This window comes from Bos indicus, chromosome 3, assembly GCF_029378745.1.
Source record: "Bos indicus isolate NIAB-ARS_2022 breed Sahiwal x Tharparkar chromosome 3, NIAB-ARS_B.indTharparkar_mat_pri_1.0, whole genome shotgun sequence".
Classification (NCBI taxonomy): Eukaryota; Metazoa; Chordata; class Mammalia; order Artiodactyla; family Bovidae; genus Bos; species Bos indicus.
In genome coordinates this window covers 85855346-85878978 of record NC_091762.1, presented here as the reverse complement: position 1 = coordinate 85878978, position 23633 = coordinate 85855346, and the positions used below count along the sequence as shown (strand labels likewise).

Genomic DNA, 23633 nt, shown 5'->3' with positions numbered 1-23633 from the left:
GTTTGTGTATGTAAGGTATTTAAGCTTTTGTTCCTTAAAGGAATTAATTTAACCTTTCTATTTCATTTCCAGACATGAAATAGGTGCTTAGGAAGAGCTTATTGACTCAATTTTATTTAGTCATTCTTTTTGTTTTATGTAGCAAACATACTATGTGCCTCTGTAATATTGTCCTAACCTAGTTGCCCCTGTAATATTTTCCTACCCTATCTTAGTAAGATAACCCTAGATACTATGGAGAGAACAATGTGCCCAGATGAAAACTATGTGTAATTCCCAGTCTTCCATACAGTTTGAGGATATAAATGGAATCTCCTGTGAGGGCTTCTGGGAAATTCCCAAAAGTGCCCTTTACTACATGTTTTGATTACTGATTAGACTCATATATTTAGAGTCATGAATCTAGTGGCTTAGACCATGGGCATGGAAGTGACATGGTAGTGACAATAAAATTGAGAGACATAAGGACCCTGGGATCCTGATGGCATTGTGAGGTCACCATACCAATTCTAAATGCCTGGTTTAAAAATATGTTTTATGTGAAAAATAAATTCTTCTTGTTTATGCTACTATTATCTCTATTATCTGCTATGAGCAACCAAGTACAATTTTCAACTGATACATCCCCAATTCAGCATCCTTTCTAGGAATATAGGTGACTGGAACGCTTAAAAATAATTGTGGCTAGAAATTACTATTTGGAAAATGCACAGAAATACCACGAGAATTTCCCAGCTGGACCCCACTCCCAAGGTGGATCTCAAAGACAGTTTTATGCCAACCGTATAACCTGGAGGAGTTCCAGAAGCCTTTCAGGAAGAGAAAGTGGCTGCTGATACTGCTATGCTTTAGTGGAAGCTGAAAGGCTGGAATGATGACCTTTCAAGAAGAACAAATGTTATTAAATAATGGATTTTGTCCCACCTCCTACAACAGTCAAGAGCAAAAGGATGAAAAGGGAATCCTATTCTTCTATTAATAACTCCTCATTCAGGCTCATGCTGACAAAGCAGAAAGCAACTGTAAAATTAGCAGTTTTGCCTGCAAATTAGCCCCTTGCAAAGCCATAAAAAGAGAAAAGGAATTAAGGAAAATTCTATTAATGGAGTCAAGGATGAAAAATCAAGAGTGATAGAGCATAAATACCCAGACAACTGATAATTTTTTTTTTTAAAGAAGATATTACCCCAGTTTTAAATAGCTGCTTAGAGTTGTGTATGAAGAAGGTGTTAATTTATAGCCCCTGATCAGTGTCCTTTCTTAATGGCTTCTTGGAGCAAATCAATCAGAACTTGAAGAACACAAGGTTTAGGTTGATGTTAATAAAAACCACCCCATCTACCCTAGCTGAGATATTACTGTTCCACTTTAGAAAGGCAATGCAATACGTGAAAAGAGGTTTAATTTCAGAGGCAAAGTTAGGTTTGAATCTGGCTCTGTTCCTTCACTAGCCTGGGGAAAGTCTTCTATTGCTCTGTGCCCCTATTTTTTCTTCTATCAAAGCAGACGATGATTATGCTTCATTGTGTTAAAAGCATTCAATTAAGTACCATATAAAGAATTTGGTCCCTAGTAGGTTGTTAACAAATGTTAGTCCTTTTCTATTTTTCCTTCCTCATCAGAGGGCCAGGGACATCAAACCTCCTTGCAAACCTATGCAAAGCAGTTAAATTTAGTTCTGGGAAATTCTCCCCATAAGATCAGTCCCTACTGAGGAGCTGAACACATTTTCATAATTTATGACTGGTCTTGGGCAGTGGGCTCCCATTTGCAATTTTATGAAAATGATAAATCAATATCCAATAGTAGGGGATAATCTCAAGAAAGATACTGAGACTCTTTTTAACAACAAAAGGGGAGGGATTCCTGTCTCCAGCAAGGAGCATAGATAGGAGATCTTTGAAACTGATACAATTTGTTTTATTTTTAGCCTTGGTAGTTTTCACAGTCATAGGTATCTATACTGAAATTCTAAGAGAAAGTAAAGACTTTGAGGGCTGTGGTGAGGGGCTTGGGTGTCTTAAATCACTCCTGCTTTCTTAGTTCAAGGCAGTATTTCACATCTGAAACACACATTTTCACTCCTAGATCTGAAAAATGGCAAGATATAGACAAAGCAATTAAATCCACAATGCACCTGGAGGATGAACACTGTTTGAAAGTGGATAAATCATTAAGAAAGACCTGAACAGCACTTTAAAGTCTTTTTCTCTAATTGATGGCTGTAGCTTATAAGACTGGGCAAACAAATATAGAAAAATCTAACTGTACTAGCAACACTCATCAGGGTAAACCTTCAAATGTTGTAATGTAATCCCAGAATCATTCCTCTCCAAGCTCCAAGATCATCCTCTAAGCAAAGAGGATTTAAAGAGCCTCTTGATGAAAGTGAAGAGGAGAGTGAAAAAGCTGGCTTAAAACATCAACACTCAAAAAATGAAGATCATGACATCTGGTCCCATCACTTCATGGCAAATAGATGGGGAAACAACGGAAACAGTGACAGACTATTTTCTTGGTCCCCAAAATCACTGCAGATGGTGACCACAGTCATGAAATTAAAAGACTCTTGCTCTTTGGAAGAAAAGCTGTGACTAAACTAGATAGCATACTAAAGAGCAGAGACATTACTTTGCCAACAAAGATCTGTCTAGTCAAAGCCATGGTTTTTCCAGTAGTCTTGTATGGATGTGAGAATTGGACCATAAGGAAAGCTGAGCACCAAAGAATTGATGCTTTTGAACTGTGGTGTTGGAGAAGACTCTTGAGAGTCCCTTGGACTGTAAGGAGATCTAACCAGTCCATTCTAAAGGAGATCAGTCCTGGGTGTTCTTTGGAAGGAATGATGCTAAAGCTGAAACTCCAGTACTTTGGCCACCTGATGCGAAGAACTAACTCATTGGGAAAGACCCTGATCCTGAGAAGGATTGAAGGCAGGAGGAGAAGGGGATGACAGAGGATGAGATGGTTGGATGGCATCACCGACCTGATGGACATGAGTTTGAGCAAGGTCTGGGAGTTGGTGATGGACAGGGAAGCCTGGTGTGCTGCAGTCCATGGGGTCACAAAGAGTCAGACATGACTGAGTGACTGAATTGAACTGAAGCTCTTCATGTCTTAAGATCATAGAATCTGGGCTAGGTGGGGCTCTTAAAGTGATAATTTAAATTCCTCAACAACATCACCACTGAGTAGTCTTCCTACTTGTATTTGAGCACCTCCAGCAACAGAGAGGAACATCCTTTTGAGATAAGCTATAGCATACTAGGCAATCATTTGTGTAGAAAATATATATTCATTTCCAGTGCTGCCATCACAAACTACCACAAATTAGGTGGCTTAAAACCCATGGACGGAGGAGCCTGGTAGGCTGCAGTCCATGGGGTTACTAAGAGTCGGACATGACTGAGCGACTTCACGTTCCCTTTTCACTTTCATGCATTGGAGAAGGAAATGGCAACCCACTCCAGTGTTCTTGCCTGGAGAATCCCAGGGACAGGGGAGCCTGGTGGGCTGCCGTCTATGGGGTCACACAGAGTCAGACACGACTGAAGTGACTTAGCAGCAGCAGCAGCAAAACCACTGAAGTTTATTGTGTCACAGTTCTGAAGGCCAGAAGCTTGAAATCCATCACTGGCAGAGCCATGCTCCTTCTGAAACTTGTAGGGCAAAATTTTTCCTTGCTCCTAACTTCTTATTTTTGCATTGATACAACCCCCTACAAGCTTTCTTTGTATATGCAATATTCCATACATATATTTGTGTACCATACATATGTTTGTGTTGACTTTATCCCTAGCAGAATTTTTCATTCTAAGTAAAGCAAGTCTCCTTGAAAATAAAAGGAGGACTGAATTGCAGCTGAGGGCCCTGACAGCAGGGCCATGTTTATGACTCTGAAGTGAATTCCTTCCAAGATTGGCCAGCAGTGGAGAGAGACTTTGAAACAGTGTATGGAAAATTCCAGCAACTGGAAGAGCAGACCAGGAGGCTGCAAAAGGACATGAAGAGAAGCCCCAGTGCTGACTTGGCTATCAAATTGGCTGTGGAGGTGTCCTTAGACTTACTCTCTAATCCCCTCTCCAGTAAGACCAGGACTTTATGAATGTGATGGCCATCCTGGACATGGTCATGAAGTGGATGGATCCCTTTAGCCAGGGAAAGTTTAATCAGATCCAAAAGACCATGGTTGACCCCTGAAAAAGTTTGACAGTGTCTCCCAGAACCTCAACATGGTGGTGGGAAGCAGCCTTCCTATAGAGTAGGACTATAGGTGACTTCAGGACAAGATGGAGAAGTATCAGCCAAAGGAAAAGACAAGATCAGTGCTCCCCAAACTCCACCAGGCCCCAGAAGAGCTTCAGCTTGCATGGGATGACCTTGAAACCAAGATCAAACAGCTCCTGGATGAGCTACTGAGGTTCTAAAACAGCTGATTACACTCCTTCTAGCCCAGCTTTGAGTCCCTGATCCAAGAGCAGACCAGGAAATGCATAAGACCTTTGGAGACTTGACCTAACATCTTGACCAGCCTGGCCACCTGGATGAAGTTTGGGCAGCAGGAGTGGGAGACTGCTTTGAGTCCCTGATCCAAGAGCAGACCAGGAAATGCATAAGACCTTTGGAGACTTGACCTAACATCTTGACCAGCCTGGCCACCTGGATGAAGTTTGGGCAGCAGGAGTGGGAGACTGAGACTGAGGGAATCCAGTTGCACTCTGTCTCTGTTGTGGCTGATGACTAAATCCCTGTTCCCCTCAGAAGAGTCCTGAGATACAAGTCAGTCTCTTGAGCTTTTGACCTTTTCAAGTTTAGGCTCAGATGTCAGTACAGTGGAAGGCCCTGCCCTTGGCCCTCCAACCCATCTGCCAGGTTGGAAACAGAAGCGGCTTCTACTCTGCCTCACCAGCCCTTTGGAACAAAAATTTGGCACCAGGAAACTCAAGCAGGCTGCTCTCTCCCCACCCAATAGCAAGATCCAGGAGACATAGATAAACAGTATAGCAAACCTCCAAGGGTTTTCTTATTTCCAAACTGTCCAGAGTACATCCTGGCCTAGAGCCAGAGCAAGCTTCTAGCTTTCAGAGGGCATGGGCATTGTCATCTCACTTGAGTGGTTGAGATGACATTTGCCTCCAAAAGAACCATCCTGGAAGTCCACCTATCCTTGCCTCCTTTCCACTTCAGATTCTTTTTCCCCACTGGGAGAGTTCTATTCTCCAAGAATGTATGTATCTGGGAATTCAGTCTTCCTTCTCAGAGCTGTGGTCCTCCAGCTTTAACAAGCTCTTCCCTCCAACCTCCTAACATGACAAAGGCTGACTTAGCTCACTCCCATGCCTTTAGTTAAGTGTTAGAAAGTGCCCCAAGTCTTGTAGTTTCCCTGGGTAACTGGGATTCTCCTCATGGAAGTATCCTACCATGCAAAATATCTTGGATGGATTCACAGCCTCAGAGTAAGAAGAGTAGGTTTTGTGCTGGCTTTAGGCTGGGCCAGAAAGAGAAGGCAGTGTCCTGAGGCTGATCTTCAGGGAAAAGGCACAAGGAATAGGCAGCCATGGTCTTTTGGGATAGAGTCTAGACACCTCACAGCTGCCAGGAAGAACAACTGTCTGAGGACGTTCAATGAAAGATGCATTTGGTTAGTGCAGCTGTGGATGACAGCAGACGTGGAACTGGGACCCAGGGTTTCCCGCCAGAAGCTAATGTATCTGCTCTGGGGCACTGCGTCCCGTATGGAGTTGACTGAAGACAACAAAGGAGGGGTTCAGTTCAGAAAGACAAACTACACCTTTGCAGCAGTTGGCTCAAGTAGTTAGAACTAAAATGAGAGCATGCCATTTTTGCCCACAACCCCCACTTAGGACCAATGGGGAAACACCAAATATGCTCCCGCTCAGCAATTCATAGGATGCCCATCTCCTCATCAATTTGCCTCCACCTTCCCTACACGCACAACCTCCCATCAGGTTGGACCTTCCCCCTTTGCCACCATCAAGCTTTTTAACTTCTCTGCCTACCATGGTTTTGGTCTCTGCCAAATACAAACTATGGCAGTGGCAGCCTCTCTTACTGTCAATAAGCAGTGTTTGTTCTGATAACAGGCAAATTTGGCCTTAGAGTACAGAATGAAGCACAGCAAAAGCTAATAGAGTTTTGCCAAGAGAACGCACTGGTCATAGCAAACACCCTCTTCCAACAACACAAGACAGGACTCTACACATGGACATCACCAGATGGTCAATACCAGAATCAGATTGATTATATTCTTTGCAGCCAAAGATGGAGACGCTCTATACAGTCAGCAAAAACAAGACCAGGAGCTGACTGTGGCTCAGATCATGAACTCCTTATTGCCAAATTCAGACTTAAATTGAAGAAAGTAGGGAAAACCATTAGACCATTCAGGTATGATCTAAGTCAAATCCTTTACAATTATACAGTGGAAGTGAAAAATAGATTCAAGGGATTGGATCTCATAGACAGAGTGTCTGATAAACTATGGATGGAGGTTTGTGACATTGTATAGGAGAAAGGGATCAAGACCATCCCCAAGAAAAATGAATGCAAAAAAGCAAAATGTTTGTCTGAGGAGCCCTTACAAATAGCTGTGAAAGGAAGAGAAGCAAAACGTAAAGGAGAAAAGAAAGATATACCCATTTGAATGCAGAGTTCCAAAGAACAGCAAGGAGAGATAAAGCCTTCTTCAGTAATCATTGCAAAGAAATAGAGGAAAACAATAGAATGGGAAAGACTAGAGATCACTTCAAGAAAATTAGAAATACTAAGGGAACATTTTATGCAAAGATGGGCACAATAAAGGACAAAAATGGTATGGACATAATAGAAGCAGAAGATATTAAGAAGAGGTGGCAGGAATACACAGAACTCTACAAAAAACATTTTCATGACCCAGATAATCATGATGGTGTGCTCACTCACCTAGAGCCAGATATCCTGGAATGCAAAGTAAAGTAGGCCTTAGGAAGCTTCACTATGAACAAATCTAGTGGAGGTGATGGAATTCCAGGTGAGCTCTTTCAAATCCTGAAAGATGATGCTGTGAAAGTGCTGCACTCAATATGCCAGCAAATTTGGAAAACTCAGCAGTGGCCACAGAACTGGAAAAGGTCAGTTTTCATTCCAATCCCAAAGAAAGGCAATGCCAAAGAATGCTCAAGCTACCACACAATTGCACTCATTTCACATGCTAGTAAAGTAATGCTCAAAATTCTGCAAGCCAGGCTTCAACAGTACATGAACTGTGAACTTCCAGATGTTGAAATTGGTTTCAGAAAGGGCAGAGGAACCAGAGGTCAAATTGCCAGCATCCACTGGATCATTGAAAAAGCAAGAGAGTCACAGAAAAACATCTATTTCTGCTTTATTGACTATGCAAAAGCCTTTGACTGTGTGGATCACCAAAAACTGTGGAAAGTTCTGAAAGAGATGGAATACCAGACCACCTAACCTGCCTCTTGAGAAATAGATATGCAGGTCAGGAAGCAACAGCTAGAACTGGACATGGAACAACAGACTGTTTCCAAATAGGGAAACGAGTACATCAAGGCTGTATATTGTCACCCTGCTTATTTAACTTCTATGCAGAGTACATCATGAGAAATCCTGGGCTGGATGAAGCAGAAGCTGGAATCAAATTTACCAGGAGAAATATCAATAACCTCAGATATGCAGATGACACCACCCTTATGGCAGAAAGCAAAGAAGAACTAAAGAGTCTCTTGATGAAAGCAAAAGAAGAGAGTGAAAAAGTTGGCTTAAAGCTCAACATTCAGAAAACTAAGATCATGGCATCTGGTCCCATCATTTCATGGCAAATAGATGAGGAAACAGTGGAAACAGCAAGAGACTTTATTTTTTTTGGCTCCAAAATCACTGCAGACTGTGATTGCAGCCATCAAATTAAGAGACACTTACTCCTTGGCAGGAAAGTTATAACCAACCTAGACAGAAGAGACATTACTTTGCCAGCAAAGGTCCTTCTAGTCAAGTCTATGGTTTTTCCAGTGGTCATGTATGGATGTGAGAGTTGGACTATAACAAAAGCTGAGCACTGAAGATAGATGCTTTTGAACTGTGGTGTTGGATAAGACTCTTCAGAGTCCCTTGCACTGCAAAAAGATCCAAGCAGTCCATCCTAAAGGAAATCAGTCCTGATTCATTGGAAGGACTAATGCTGAAGCTGAAAGTCCCATACTTTGGCCACCTGATGTGAAGAACTGACACATTTGAACAAATGGGACGTAATCAAACTTAAAAGCTTCTGCACATCAAAGGAAACTATTAGCAAGGTGAAAAGGCAGCCTTCAGAATGGGAGAAAATAATAGCAAATGAAGCAACTGACAAACAACTAATCTCAAAAATATACAAGCAACTCCTACAGCTCAACTCCAGAAAAATAAATGACCCAATCAAAAAATGGGCCAAAGAACTTAATAGACATTTCTCCAAAGAAGACATACAGATGGCTAACAAACACATGAAAAGATGCTCAACATCACTCATTATCAGAGAAATGCAAATCAAAACCACTATGAGGTACCATTTCACACCAGTCAGAATGGCTGCAATCCAAAAGTCTACAAGCAATAAATGCTGGAGAGGGTGTGGAGAAAAGGGAACCCTCTTACACTGTTGGTGGAAATGCAAACTAGTACAGCCACTATGGAGAACAGTGTGGAGATTTCTTAAAAAACTGGAAATAGAACTGCCTTATGATCCAGCAATCCCACTGCTGGGCATACACACTGAGGAAGCCAGAAAGGAAAGAGACACGTGTACCCCAATGTTCATCGCAGCACTGTTTATAATAGCCAGGACATGGAAGCAACCTAGATGTCCATCAGCAGATGAATGGATAAGAAAGCTGAGGTACATATACACAATGGAGTATTACTCAGCCATTAAAAAGAATACATTTGAATCAGTTCTAATGAAGTGGATGAAACTTGAGCCTATTATACAGAGTGAAGTAAGCCAGAAAGAAAACCACCAATACAGTATACTAACGCATATATATGGAATTTAGAAAGATGGTAACAATAAGCCTGTGTACGAGACAGCAAAAGAGACACTGATGTATAGAACAGTCTTATGGACTCTGTTGGAGAGGGAGAGGGTGGGAAGATTTGGGAGAATGGCATTGAAACATGTATAATATCATGTATGAAACGAGTTGCCAGTCCAGGTTCGATGCACGATACTGGATGCTTGGGGCTGGTGCACTGGGATGACCCAGAGGGATGGTATGGGGAGGGAGGAGGGAGGAGGGTTCAAGATGGGGAACACATATATACTTGTGATGGATTCATTTCGATATTTGGCAAAACTAATACAATTTTGTAAAGTTTAAAAATAAAATAAAATTAAAAAAAAAGAAAGAAAAGACCCTGATATTGGGAAAGATTGAAGGCAGGAGGAGAAGGGGATGACAGAGAATGAGATGGTTAGATGGCATCACTGACTCAGTAGACATGAGTTTGAGTAAACTCCAGGAGTTGGTGATGGACAGGGAGGCCTGGCTGTGCTGCATGGGGTCGCAAAGAGCGAGACACGACTGATTGACTGAACTGAACTGAACTGTTGTCATTTGGGTGGTCTTTGTGTGCCTCTACCAAGATTATTGAAATTAAAAGACGCTTACTCCTTGGAAGGAAAGTTATGACCAACCTAGATAGCATATTCAATAGCAGAGACATTACTTTGCCAACAAAGGTTCGTCTAGTCAAGGCTATGGTTTTTCCTGTGGTCATGTATGGATGTGAAAGTTGGACTGTGAAGAAGGCTGAGCACTGAAGAACTGATGCTTTTGAACTGTGGTGTTGGAGAAGACTCTTGAGAGTCCCTTGGACTGCAAGGAGATCCAACCAGTCCATTCTGAAGGAGATCAGCCCTGGGATTTCTTTGGAAGGAATGATGCTAAAGCTGAAACTCCAGTACTTTGGCCACCTCATGTGAAGAATTGACTCATTGGAAAAGACTCTGATGCTGGGAGGGATTGGGGGGCAGGAGGAGAAGGGGACGACAGAGGATGAGATGGCTGGATGGCATCACTGACTCAATGGATGTGAGTCTCAGTGAACTCCGGGAGTTGGTGATGGACAGGGAGGCCTGGCGTGCTGCGATTCATGGGGTCGCAAAGAGTTGGACATGACTGAGCGACTGATCTGGTCTGACCAAGATTATTAATTTGAGGAGTAAATAAAACACTCAGGATAACATGCACCCCATAAAAATATCTAGACAGGTTTTCAATATACTTTGCCTATTGATGGACTAGTTCCATTTATGAAGTTTTATAAACCAAAAAGCTTTGAATTTGATCAGGTTGTTGATTAATTCACCTCTGAAAAAGTGGCATTTAATTTTAGCTACTCAGGTGGTGCTAGCGGTAAAGAACCTGCCTGCCAATGCAGGATACGCAGGAGACTTGGGTTTGATCCCTGGGTCAGGAAGATCCCCTGAAGGAGGGCACAGAACCCACTCCAGTATTCTTGCCTGGAGAATCCCATGGACAGAGGAGCCTGGGGGGCTACAGTGCATAGGGTCTCAATGAGTTGGACATGACAGAAGCGACTTAGCATGCACACGCACTATGTTTTACAACATTTAATAGTGTTTGCAATAGGCGGCTTCTCCAGGGCTTATTCTATGCCCAATGGCATTTAGCAGATAAAACAAAGTGTATCATCTTGCCCAAAAAACACAGACAAGTCTCACTGGAGAGCCGTATGCTAAATAACTGGTACTGGTGACCAAAGTACTCCCAACCCGAATTTCCTGTCACTAATGTGAATTTCTTGCTCTGAGAGCCTGTCTTCTTGGCCACATTTTATGGTGCCAACGAAGACATGCCAGAGATTACCTCCTGTGTACCTTGGTGTTGAGCAACGCATGTGTCCAATGATGGTGGCGGGCACTATTACTATATCAAGGTAAATAAAAGTCCACTTTTTAAAAATGCCAATTCAAGATGCAAATCATGTGTACAGCATACTCAGAATGGAGTTTTGAGCAGTCTAGTATCCTGAAGACTTCCAAGCTTCAGTTACAAGGATTTGCTAGCCATCCTTGGCAATCCTGGGATCATAGATATTCCAGTCTCTGCATTTATCATCACATGGCCATATTCTTCCTGCATAAATTTCCTCTCTTCTTATAAGGACATCAGTCACATTGGCTTAAGGTCCCCCCCCTACTGCTGTGTGACCTTATCTTAACTAATTACATCTCCAATGACTCTATTTCCAAATAAGTTCACATTCTGTACTAGGGGTTAAGACTTTGAAGTTCAGCCAAACCCACTTAGTAATAAAGTGACCTTAGCCAAGTTACTTAAGCCATGGTTTCATCTTCCAAAAATAGGAATAAAATTTGAGAAAATTAAATTAATGGCTAGAGAGTGTATATCAAAAGATGATTAGCACAGGGTAGGTGCTAAAGAATGCTACTTTTTTCTTTCTTAATAAAACTTTATTGTCTGATCAGTTTATTATTTTATATATTCTCCTCAAGCAAAGATTTATTGTACACTTAATATATGCCATGTACTAAGGTATCATTCATATAGCAGAAAAAGAGATGTGTTCCTTTCCCACATAGAGGTTAATCCAACTCTATCCTGGATTTTAATTGAAGAGTTTATTTAGCAAAATGACCTTCAAGATAAGAATGTTTGCTAGCCCACAGTCTGACTATTGAAGAGTAATAAAGGGAAACAGAATCAACATGTATTGTTTATCATGTAGTAGATGCTATGCAAGATGAGTTATATAATATCTTGTTGAATTCCCCCAGATCTGGGAATGTATATTCAATTAATTAAACTGTGACTCAGAGAAGTGAAGAAAGCTGCCTGTAAGCTCTCAGCTAGTAACTACTGGAGCCACTTTCCTCTCGGCTACACCTAAGAGTCTGTGTGTTATCAGTCAGGCATTTAAGTCATCAAACTGAAGACACAGGATGTACAGATGCATGAGGAAGAATAATGGCTCAATCCTCCTTTAGTAAACCCTTGACTCTATGCATAGGGTGGTGGTTTATCTTGAAAACTGCCCGGCCACTTTTCTACCCAGTTATGGCTTTTTTAATACTCATATGACACCAATTCAAGTGAAGCTTACATTATGCCAAATTCTGCTTACTTTATGATGAATGAGTGGAGAGATCTAGTAGCACCCTCTAACCATGGTCTTTGGAAATCAGAATGGTAAGGGATGCAATCAGTGGCCACATATGTAGACTTGTTACAATATTTTGACCCCCTTAATTCTCTGTTCTAAGAAACCAAATAACTATGCATTAGCTGAAAGGTATTCCCTTACCGTGTATCTTATTGACTGCCAGGTCTTCCCAAGATTCTGTATCACTACCCAAGGACTCATAAACACAAGTGCCAGGTAACAAGCTCTCTATATGGTTTGTTTTTTCAGAGAAATCCTAGTAGATTAACAGCTTGGAAGTCCTTATAATTGTAGAATGATGTCTGTTTCGATGTTCTTTTCCTTCATTTTATGGTCTGTGTGGATCATATATTCTGTTGGACACCAGCAGGAGTCCTAAAAGCCTTTCAGAATAATATATTTCTTCTTTTGGGGATGGAGGGATAACCTACTTCAGAACTCTTTGTCATGAATTTGCTGAGGCTTACTAAGTAGGTTACACTTGATTCATTTGTCCACATATGGTTGTGAATCAAAGTCTATTCAATATTGAAAAGGTTCTTCTTACTGTCACTGCTGTCAGTGAGGATCTTAGGGCAGTGGTTCTCAGCTGAGAGCAATTTTGCCAGCCCCCCTCCCAGGAACATTTGTCTGCAGATAGTTTTGCTTTTTGTAACTGGTATATGTGTGGAAGTGTCATTGGCATTTATCTGGTAGAGACAAAGGATGCTGTTAAGCATCCTACAATCACAGGAACCTCTTCCACAAGAAAGAATTATCTGGCTCAAATATCAATAGTATCATCAATAGGTTGAGAAACCCTTCTTTTACAGACTTTAGGCATCTCTTTGGAAACTATATGAACCTGTGTTCCAGGGTCAGATCAACTACTTATTAATTATTTTAACATAGTCAAACAGTTCAATGCTCTTGGACATGCGCTTCACTGCTTGTATGTAAAAATGAGGGAAGTGGTTTTGGGGAAACTGAAACATATCGAGCCAGTAGTTAAATTTTATGGTCAAAGGAAAAGGGGGAAAACATTTAGTATTCGAAGATTTTTTTTTTGAAGAGTTATTTATAATAGAGAATAGTATAAGACAATTCTATATAAATCTCCCCATTCTGGCTCAGGTGGTAAAGAATGTGCCTGCAATGCAGCAGACCCAGATTCGATCCCCTGGGTCAGGAAGATCCCTTGGGGAAGGGAACGGCTACCCACTCCAATATTCTTGCCTGGAGAATTCCATGGAGAGAGGACCGTGGCAGGCTACCACCCATGGGGTTGCAGAGTTGGACACACACGGCAACTAATACCATGTTCTGTTTAAGTAAATGATAGTTTGTTTCATAAAACATTATGAGGATCTTATTTAAAAATCAGTTCTTATACATGGAAAATGCCTTTATTCTAATGCTAGGAATGAGAGTAATGGGATTCAAATTTGTATGTAAAGTCAGCAAGAGGGAAATTGATTACTTTGTTTTCTGAGCAGCCTCTATCCTTATTTCTTACTGTTGCGCTCATCACAGTGCCCAAGCCTCACTTGCTTACGTTTATGTCTTTATGACCAAGCTGTGTACTCCAAGTGGATGTTAGTGGGTTTTAGTCACCTCTGTATCCCCAATGTCTTGCGCATAACTAATTGCATGTCTCTCAGGAGATAGGTTAGTGCTACCTGCTTTGGCTTCCTCATCTGAAAAATGCAGGCAAAACTGGGCAGTTGTTGAGAGCAATAAATAAAGCAATGCTTGTAAGTATCATAACACTCTATCTGACTGACAATAACCATTCAATAAACTTAGTTACTGTGATTACTTACATTCCAACTCTGTCAGTAACAACGGGTGTAATATTGAGAAAGTAGATCAGGCCTTATTTTCTTTTCTCTTTTCTGCTTTTCCTTCTGTAAATGAAAACTTGTATTAGACTATCTAAATTCTACTTCCCAGATTCAAGATTTTATATCCTTTGATTCTGAGGATTAAAGTCTTCAGGAGCCTTGCTGGAGGTCTAATCCTGTGCAAACTCTTAGAGTTGAAAAGGGGTCCATTGATTGTGGTCTAATGTGACTTTGAGGCTGAGGACAGTCATCAGGAAGGAGAAGGAGAATTTAGTGGGTAGGCAGGAGATGATGTAGTGTCAGGGAAAGAGCAGATTAGGCATCAAAGAACTGGGAGACCTCACTCATGTGTTGTGTGGCTGCACATATTATTCCTCCATCACAGCTTGCAGCTTCTCACCAGTAATGTAAGAAAGAAATAGCTAGCAAGATGAAGGGCTCTCCCGCTCCTACCTTGTATGATTTTGGCCCTTTCTCGTCCTGTCGGGCGTGCTCTGCTGAATTCACTGTTCTGTGCAGTGGTTGTTCACCTGCTCACCATGTGGGTACTCTCCTCCCTCAGTCTTTCTGTGACTCTAGATTTTGAAGACAAGTCATGTCATCTTCCCACTTAGATGCTACTTTGTTAAGCACTCTTGTTTGCTGGATAGAAAGTCCAGAATAATGCAAGTAGTTTGGATGTCTTAGGGTTCTTTTTGCATCAGAATAGCCATAATGAGTCTCCTGGGACTAACTGAAGGTTACAGAAAAGCTATCTGGTACTGAGAACCCAAGGTTAAGTCACTTCAGTCGTGTTCGACTCTGTGCGACCCCATAGACGGCAGCCCATCAGGCTCCCCCGTCCCTGGGATTCTCCAGGAAAGAACACTGGCATGGGAAAATCCTTCCCAGGAAACAGAGAGGTTTGAGAAATAACAAGATTAGAAGCCACCTGGAAACAGATTCATACTGATGGATAAGTCATTAAATCTTAGTTTTATCCTGTCTTGCTCCAGAAAGGACAACGGATTAAATGAAGGCAGACTTAAATTCAGTATTTGAGTCAAGTTTGTAACTAAGAACTGTAACCTATCAAACAGATGGCAGCCCACCAGGTTCCGCCGTCCCTGGGATTCTCCAGGCATGAACACTGGAGTGGGTTGCCATTTCCTTCTCCAATGCATGAAAGTGAAAAGTGAAAGTCAAGTCATTCAGTCGTGTCCGACTCTTCGCAACCCCATGGACTGCAGCCCACCAGGCTCCTCTGTGCATGAGATTTTCCAGGCAAGAGTACTGGAGTGGGTTGCCATACCTGCTCACAATGACCCTAAAAAGAAGGCCTTAATAATTTCATCTTGCAGATAAGAAAATTGTGTCTTGGAAAGGGGAACTAGGTGTTTTTCACATGCTTGAAAGAGGTGCAGTAGGGTCTGACTTTCTGTCTGGTGAAGGAGCTTTAAGAAGTCAGAGATCAGCTGGTTCTTGCTGCTTTGACTGCACCAGTTTGGGTTCATGAGTTCCTCCGTAGGGGAACCAATGGAAAGGCAGGTTGTTGACTGCTTTGCACATAGAAGGGGAGAGGAGGAGAAACAAATGACTCTACTCCTTGACCAAGAGGAGGAAGGAGGATTCCTGTGAGGAGAGCTTGTCTGGGAGTTCCTGCCACCTGGCGTTTCCACCTCCTAGAAGCCTGATAGACACCCCCATGCCAGCCTGTCAGTAGAGAAACTGGCAAGGAGAGAACTCACTCAGAGGCTGTTGGGCACAACAGCCTGCCCACAGGGTATTCTGTGAAAAGGAGGACCCTAGGAGCAGGGAATAGTGGCCAATCCCAGTGGTCAGCAGGGAAAGGAAAGGAAGAGAGGGCTGAAATGTATTGTGTGTCTTATGCACTGTGTTGTACTCAGCACTTTAAAAATATTTCCTCTTTTAATTCCTCTCAACAGTCCTATTAAGAAGGTATTATTTTCTTCATTTTTCCAAATGAAGACACTAAGGCTTTTAGCGAAATTGTCTTACATTATTCAACGTGCATTGGATATTAAGCCAATCTTGTTTGACTCTGAATTCCACATTTTTCTACCTAATTATGGTTTTCTAAATTCTATTCACTGATGTTCCTTCTTGCATTTTCACCATAACTGCATAGCCCTATATTTTTATCTGACATTTTTCTATAAATCAACTCCATTCCTTCTTAGATTTTAGTTAGATGAATGCATTTTAAAAGGGAGATGCATAATGCCAACATAAATGGAAAGCAATTTCACTTGCCCTAAATAGATAGTAATAATAAAAATGAATAAATGAAAACAAAATAGTGTTATTAAATTCCTGCTGTAAAGTCTTAGGTCTAGAAGACTCTGTGACTAAGGCACACTTTGTAAAAATGAAGATTAGTGAAGTGTTAGATTCTAAAGGTGCAGAGCACCAAAGTGATGCTTTCCTCATTGGTGTCACTGAATGGATTGAAAGAGAATTGAAATTCTTGTCATGTGTTTCAAGGCTATTTAATGCCCTTTCTCTAACCCACCACATACCATTTCCTGGGCCATCAGTATCCCATGTCTATACTTTGGCAAGTTCATCATGATTGTGGCTATGTTATAAGGTCCTGTCCTGAAATCAAGCAAGTGCTCACTTTGAATATCCTTTTCCCAAATGAAACAATACAAGTTACTAGATAAGAAACAGAGAAGGATGCAGAAAATATCTAGATCCTCCCAAGCAGTTTTCCTACCTTGAGTTAGTCATCTAGTATGTCATGAAGACCATCACAATTTTCTACTGAGGAAAATGAAGAGATTTCTGGTTTCAGATATAAGTAATTCTCAATTTCTTATCTTGGAATTCAAGATCTTGTAAAATTCTGTTAGGCCCCACCACTAGCATTGTACTCAGCCCAAAGTAAGTCAAAATGAACCACTCATCATGACTCTTATATGTCTTCAGAATGTCCTGCCACGATACTATTGCTAATCTGTTCTCTCAGTTCTCATAGTGTATCTACATGGGTAATTGTAGGGGTGGGGGGCAGAGAGAGACAGCCCTGGAAAGATAAGAGTAAGAGAAGGTCATTTTTAATTTGGTTGTTTGCTTTTTTGTTATTGTTGTTCAATTGTTGGATAGAATCCCTAGTATTAATAAATTCATCCCAAACTGTTCTTTCACCTAAATCTGATGAAAAAGAAAAAGTTGTGCTAAATGGAATCAGAAGTGCTCATTGGGAGGAAAAAAAAAATAGCTGCCACTTTCAGGAACAGAAAATGGACAAGGTTAAAGTCCAATTATCAGTGATTTAAAAAAAAATCTATTTATTTATTTTTGGCTATGCTGGGTTTTCACTGCTGCACATGGGCTTTTTTTAGTTGTAGCAAGTGGGGGCTGCTTTCTAGTTCTGGTGGCTTTTCTAGTTGCAGAGTATGGGCTCTAGGGGAACATGGGCTCAGTGGTTGCAGCTCATGGGCTCTAGAGTATGGGCTCACTAGTTGTGGTGTATAGGCTTAGTTGCTCCGGGGCATGTGGAATCTTCCTAGACCAGGGATGAACTCATGTTCCCTGAGTTGATGGGTGGATTCTTAAAAAAAAAAATATATATATATATATATATTTATTTGTTTATTTTATTTTTGGCTTCGTGGTCTTTGTTGTTGCACATGGGCTTTCTCTAAGTTGTGGCAAGCAGGGGCTACGCTCCAGTTTTGCTGTATGAGTTTTCCATGACAGTGACTTCTCTTTTTGCAGAGGACAGGCTCTGGAGCACAGGCTTCAGCAGTTGTACTTCACGGGCTTCGTTGCCCCATGGCATGTGGAATCCTTCCAGATGAGGTATCAAACCAATGTTGTCCCTTGCATTGGCAGATGGATTCTTAACCACTGAGCCACCTGGGAAGTCCAGTGATTTTGTGTTCAATAAGCCAAACATCAAAGGAACATGTGGCTATGAAGAAAGTTTTAATATTCGGAACCTCAGGACTACTCCAGCTGTAAGCTCCCGGAATGCTCATGGAAATTTTGAGGTTAACTAAGGAAATCATGTGACTGTCACATGATAAGTTTATAACTGTCTTATGAGGACGATAAAATGATACATTTTGAAAAAGAAAAAAACACAGTTGAATATTACAGAGATTTCCAAATATACACCATTACATACTTTTTTCCTTTTCTGTTTGATTTATTTGAAAACATAATTGCTAAAGATTGTGAAAATAAATAAACTTTGGAAGGATTTTTAAAAAGTAAGAGGAGAGTATGCAAAGGTTTGAAAGATGTCTGCTGGGGTTGGTGATAGAAAAGCTTTGAGAAAACTGCTGTAATTGTTTCAGTTCCGGGTTGGGGGTGTTGGTGGATTGAGGAGTAAGTGGGGGTTGAGTACCCAGAGACAGCAAGAACACCTTATCAACTTAGATAAAAGATGAAAAATGAAGTGTTAGAGAAGAACATAGAAAATCTCAGAGCGTATTTTCAGGTTGAGATTTGGCTCCTTTTTGCAGGACACAAAAGATTTGAGAGGAAGAGGCTTAAGAGCTATACTGAGAGCCTATGGGGGAGAACAGAATCAAGACGAAATGTGAAGGGCTTGGCCTTGTACCTGAGGAAGGACACATTACAGGAAAGTGATGACTTTCTATAAATGGAATGGAATTAGCAGAATGAATTTGTAGCACACATTTACCACTAAATAGCTGGAGAGACAAGATCTCTCTGGATTTTTGCCATTCAATAGATAATATTAGAAGAGTCAGCATGCTAATCATCACGTAGAGTCACAGAACATCTAAGGTGGAAGGAGGTCCTGTCCTCTGCCTTATATTCAGATCCATGTCAGACCAAGGGTAGGCCTACTCGTTTAACTGTATTGGTAGATTACTGTCTACATGAAAGAGAAAATTCTACTTTCAGAAATCCTTAAATATCAGGAGGTGATATTTTGAATAGAAGTGGTATCAACCTCCCCACCAGATGGTTCCAGTTTTGCTCTTAAACATCCCTCAGGACTTGAATCCCTCTTCAAATATGTGATGGACTCTTCCCCCTTAAACCAAGATAATAGGCTATTCAACAATTTTTCATATGAAATGGTTTCAAAACCTTTCACTGTCTCAGGGATTATTTTTTTTGGATATACAAATATCCGTTTAAAGTGTGGTGTACTAAAATAAAAATATCACCTGAGCAATGGTTTGACAGGGAAAAGTTTGGAAGAGTCCATTCTAGGTACTCAGTTTCATTAAGTCCAGCCAAATTGCTGACTGAGATTTATGGAGTACTTATTATATGCAGGCAATTTCTTAAGAGTTTTAATGCATCAACTTATTTAATCTTTTCAATAACCCTATGAGGTAGGAACTATTAATATTCCATTTTACAAACTGATGATTGGAAGCCAAGGTGGGCTAAGTAATTTTCCCAAAGTAACTAAGCTAGCAAGCGGCTGAGTTGGGATTTGAATGCAGATTTGTTTGATTTTGTTATGTTATGACCTTCTTAAATGGTGGTGTGTTTTTTATTCATTTCCTTTCCATCCTGTTCTTGTACAAGTAGGTTTCTTTAACAAAGTGCTCAGCAAAGAATATGGCATACAGAGGCTCTTGTTAAATATGGGGTGAATCCTTGTGGTATAGATATTGCTAGTTCCCATTTTGCAGATGGGAAATTTGAGGCTCAGGTAAACAATAAATATTTATTAAGAGCCCACGAAGCACCAGACACAGCACTGTAGCCAACAGTGGGACAACACACAAAGAATCCTATATCTGGACTCAAAGATGAACTCTATTTCCATAACATCACAGCTTTTTATTTCAGCAAACTCCTGAGAATCAATCTAGAAGAACAGAGATTGCCCACTCTGACAAAAACAAAAAACCAATCAACAAACAAACAGAAAAACTTGTTCAGAAAAGCAAAAATGTCCTTAGAGACAAAGAAAGGATTCTGGAGAAGAAAAACAATAATGTCAAGGAATAGAGGGTCTCTTCCCATCTTCCCACAAATCTAAAACACTTTTTATGTATACCCCCACCAGCAAATATGGCATTTTTAAAAATATCCCCTAAAAGTGTAAATCAGAGCAAAGACTATATTTCATGCCAAGAGGCTTGTATATCCATCAGGTATTTATGGTGCTGCTGTTAGCCAACTCTCCCATCTGGGAAGTCTTTAGTCATCTTTCATCTGGTACACCTATTAGAGAAACTCCAGAGCCATCCATAACAAAAGGACTCATCTTTTAGAACTCCTTTGGCAGGGGGAAGAAATCCAAAGCTTTCCCATAAAGCCTGTATTCCGCATTGCGTTTAAAGTGGTTGTTTGATATGATAATGTCTTTGGGGGGAAACTTGGCCCTGCCTCCCAAGGATAATAGAGGATGATTATTTTATTCTGTTGTGCCCTCTAACGAGGAACTATCTATTAAAAAGCAGAAGGGTGTGTGTAATCTACAAATTATGGAGGGAAGAGATTGAAGATCCTCTCTGCATCCCCCCTCCCCAAAACTAAAAGCTTCAGCCAAAAGAAGAGGTTTTTATCCTTTCTAAATTGGGTAGTGAGTACCTGCAATAGCATAAAACCAATTTAAAAAAACACAGAAGAGGAAAGATTTAATAGACTCTTCCATTAATATGATCGAATATTCCTGGAACCAAGTTGTTTCCTATATACTTTCCAGTTTGACTCTGTTCAAGCAGAGGTGAGATCTAAAATCTAAACATGAGCTATTTTTTTTAATAATCATTTTGAAAGAGATGGATGCATCACTGAGAAAAAACAAGGGCTTTAATTGTCACTTTGAACACCGCAAAGCTATCTCATTAATCCCTCAGCAGAATGCCTCATTACTAAAATAATATGTGGGGAGTTTGCAGTCCAAAAAAGCCAGGAAACAAATTCATTGGTAAAATGTTCCAAGATGTCTCAGAAAGAAATAAAACTACCAGAACTTTCATCCTATTCCAATCATAGACACCATGTTCATGAGGAATTGTAATTTGTCTTGACGTGACTGCTTAAATGGTTTCAAACACACAAACCCACGCTGGAGATCATGCTGACTACTTCCATCCTTGGCCTGGATGCAGAGACACAGGCCTGCAAGTGTCTCCTATCCATTAGACAGTCAGATCAGAGAGGGGCTGGCTAAACGCATGGGGGTGAGGAAGCTGCAGGGTTTTATGCCTTATTAATTGGACATTGCTATTTAAACTCTCGAAGACTCCAAATGGCTTTGGCAAATGGTCAGACCCATAAAATAAATGGACTCAAGAAGTGAAAAGGAATACTCTGAGTTAGGCCATTTCCTGTTCCTCCCTAGAATCCTAAACTGTATCAGGTACCAGAATTTCAAGCTCAAATCTCAGCTGAATACTCAGCCAGTCTCTAAATATTACTATAACAATAATCAAGGCTTTTCTTTTTCTCCTTGTTGCGGTAACCTCTTCAAGAAGTGATGGTATGAATAAATAACCACCTTTATTTTTAACTGGGCAATAGGTATCAGTAGAAATAATTTGCTCAGCAAAATAAAAAGTCACTTGAGTTTTTTTTTTTTTTTTGTAGCTGGTATTTTGTCAAGCAGTGGTGCCTCTTCGGCCTTTCATATCAGTCTTTCTGAGTGAATTGTCCTGAAAAGGTTACCTCTGGCACTAAACCTAGGAAAGCTTCTACTTCTAGGAGAGAAGGTAGTGGGAAAGATGAGTACAGGTTTCTTTCTGTCTTTGCTTCCTAGAAAAGCAAGTTTTCTGAGACCAGATGGCTTTATTTCTTGAACATAAGCAGAGTCAGGCAACAAACTGGACACCTCTGTCATAAGGATCATTCCATCACCAGCCCTACTCATACTTGTGAGGATTGTTTGCAGATTAGCCTTCCATAACCTGGTCACTGAGTCATGGGCAAAGAGTAGTAGGTTTCCTTGAGGGTAGAGGGGTGAAGCCAGATTATAGATTGATGGCATGATATTAAAAAAAAATGTATTTGGCTGCACCAGGGCTTAGCCTACAGGATCTAGTTCCCTGTGTTGTTGTTCAGTCGCTCTGTCTTGTCCAACTCTTTGTGACCCTGAGGACCTCAGCACTCCAGGCCTCCCAGCATGCCAGTCCTTCACCATCTCCTGGAGCTTGCTCAAGCTAAAGTCCATTGAGTTGATGATGCCATCCAATCATCTTGTCCTCTGTCGTCTCCTTTTTCTCCTGCCTTCTATCTTTCTCAGCAATGAGTCGGTTCTCACATAAGGTGGCTGCAGTATTGTAGCTTCAGCTTCAGCATCAGTCCTTCCAATGAATATTCAGGACTGATTTCCTTTAGGATTGACTGGTTTCATCTCCTTGCAGCCAAGGGACTCTCAAGAGTCTTCTCCAACACCACACTTTGAAAGCATCAATTGTTCAGCTTTCTTTATGGTCCAACTTTATGGTCCAACTCAGCCTTCTTTATGGTCCAACTCTCACATCCATACGTGACTACTGGAAAAACCATAGATGGACCTTCCTTCACAGACAAACTAATGTCTCTGCTTTTTAATACACTGTATAGGTTGTCATAGTTTCTGCCCCTGCCACCCCACCCCCACCCCCCACTCCAGGGAGCAAGTGTCTTTTAATTTCATGGCTGCAGTCACCATCTGCAGTGATTTTGGAGCCCCCAAAATAAAGCTGGGCACTGTTTCCATTGTTTCCCCATCTATTTGCCATGAAGTGCTGTGATCAGATGCCATGATCTTCACTTTTTGAATGCTGAGTTTTAAGCCACTTTTTCACTCTTCTCTTTCACTTTCATCAAGAGGCTCTTTAGTTCTTCTTCACTTTCTGCCATAAGGGTGGTGTCTGCATATCTGAGGTTATTGATATTTCTCCCAGCAATCTTGATTCCAGCTTGTGCTTCATCCAGCCTGGCATTTCGCATGATGTCCTCTGCATATAAGTTAAATAAGCAGGGTGACAATATACAGCCTTGATGTACTTCTTTCCCAATTTGGAACCAGTCCATTGTTCCATGTCTTGTTCTAACTGTTGCTTCTTGACCTGCACACAGGTTTTGCAGGAGGCAGGTAAGATGGCCTGGTATTCCCATCTCTTGAAGAATTTCCCACAGTTTGTTGTGATCCACACAGTCAAAGGCTTCAGTGTAGTCAATGAAGCAGAAATAGATGTTTTTCTAGAATTCTTTTGCTTTGCCTATGATCCAGCAGATGTTGGCAATTTGATCTCTGGTCCCTCTGCTTCTTCTAAATTCAGCTTGTACATCTGGAAGTTCTCAGTTCACGTGTTGTTTAAGCCTAGCTTAGGGGATTTTGAGTATTACCTTGCTAGCATGTGAAATGAATGCCATTATGTGGTAGTTTCAACATTCTTTGGCATTGCCTTTCTTTGGGATTGGAATGAAAATGACTTTTTCTAATCCTGTGGCCACTGCTGAGTTCTCCAAATTTGCTGGCCTATTGAGTGCAGCACTTTCACAACATCATCTTTTAGGATTTGAAATAGCTCAGCTGGAATTCTATCACCTCCACTATTTTCCTAGTGATGCTTCCTAAGGCCCACTTGACTTTGAACCCCAAGATGTCTGACTCTGTGTGAGTGATCACAGCATTGTGGTTATCCAGGTCATTAAGATCTTTTTTTGTTT

General features: G+C 41.0%; 1 pseudogene; it reads left to right on the top strand.

Annotated features, from left to right (window-relative positions):
• Positions 1-2218: 2218 nt before the first annotated feature.
• Positions 2219-4744, top strand: LOC109556859 (bridging integrator 3-like; annotated as a pseudogene).
• The last annotated feature ends 18889 nt before the right edge of the window (positions 4745-23633 follow it).